General features: G+C 45.6%; 1 pseudogene; it reads left to right on the top strand.

The window, feature by feature from the left end:
- Nucleotides 1-231: 231 nt before the first annotated feature.
- Nucleotides 232-368, top strand: LOC113624637 (uncharacterized; annotated as a pseudogene).
- Nucleotides 369-1,097: the final 729 nt, after the last annotated feature.

A 1,097-nucleotide genomic window follows, 5' to 3' on the forward strand; every position in this document is an offset into this window, starting at 1 on the left:
CTTTTAGTTCCCTCATATCGTCCACATCCTCTCCTCCCCTGGAATCTTGCTCTCAGGAAAGAATCTGATCTCAGTTATCTATAGCTTATAAACCTTAATGTGAATGTAAACCCGGATAGTGATACTCCTAGGGGAATTAGAATGATATCACTTACTATGAATTAGAAGTCTTGCTTCTTTTATGAAGGAGGTAGAGACCAGTACCTAAACACATTTCAAAAATAAATTTGAATACTTACCTGGCAGGGGAGATACCATGATCGAGAAGGTGGTTTTCCCAGGGTGAGGCTCACCCATTAGGCTCGGGTGTGGTGAGCCCTACGATTTCCCCAAAATGTGGGAAGCTCGACTGCATCATTTGTCTAAATTAATGCTGAGTGTAACAGAGATATGAGATATGGAAATAAAATCCTGTAGGCGGAGTTTGACCATGAGAACATAGCCTCATATAGAAATCTGCAGAAATCTAAGCGAGAGATTTGTATTTCTATTGGGCATGGAGTTGAGGGGGTTCCTAGCCAATCTTTAAGATCTATCTAGATCTTAAAGGACAGATGAGGTTGAGGAGTTCCCAGATGACATTGTTATGGGATCTTCTCTGCAAACCTAGAGCTCTGATAAAGTAATGGTGGGTGAGCAACTTTGTAAGACCCTGGAAGGAAGAAGAAGAAGAACCTGGAATGTGTTCTTATATGCTTTTGATTATACCTTTGGTATGATGTGATGACCTCTTCCAGCTCTCAACAATGGCTTCCTTTTGGCCAGAGGTTATTTGACTGCTTCCGAGTGATCCTGAAAACATAATTCCTTGATTTCATCTGTGGCCACTTGTAACTCATTGATGGCTGTCTTGCCTACCGTTGTTTCCTGGGAATTCTTTTTTTTTTTTTTTGCTGTACGCGGGCCTCTCACCGTTGTGGCCTCTCCCGTTGCGGAGCACAGGCTCCGGACATGGCTCACGGGCCCAGCCGCTCCGCGGCATGTGGGATCCTCCCGGACCGGGGCACGAACCCATGTCCCCTGCATTGGCAGGCGGACTCTCAACCACTGCGCCACCAGGGAAGCCCCTCCTGGGAATTCTTAGAGAAACTCTGAGA

The sequence above is a fragment of the Aethalodelphis obliquidens genome, unplaced genomic scaffold (genome assembly GCF_003676395.1).
Source record: "Aethalodelphis obliquidens isolate GAN/ISIS:26980383/991018 unplaced genomic scaffold, ASM367639v1 scaffold13, whole genome shotgun sequence".
In the NCBI taxonomy this organism is placed as follows: Eukaryota; Metazoa; Chordata; class Mammalia; order Artiodactyla; family Delphinidae; genus Aethalodelphis; species Aethalodelphis obliquidens.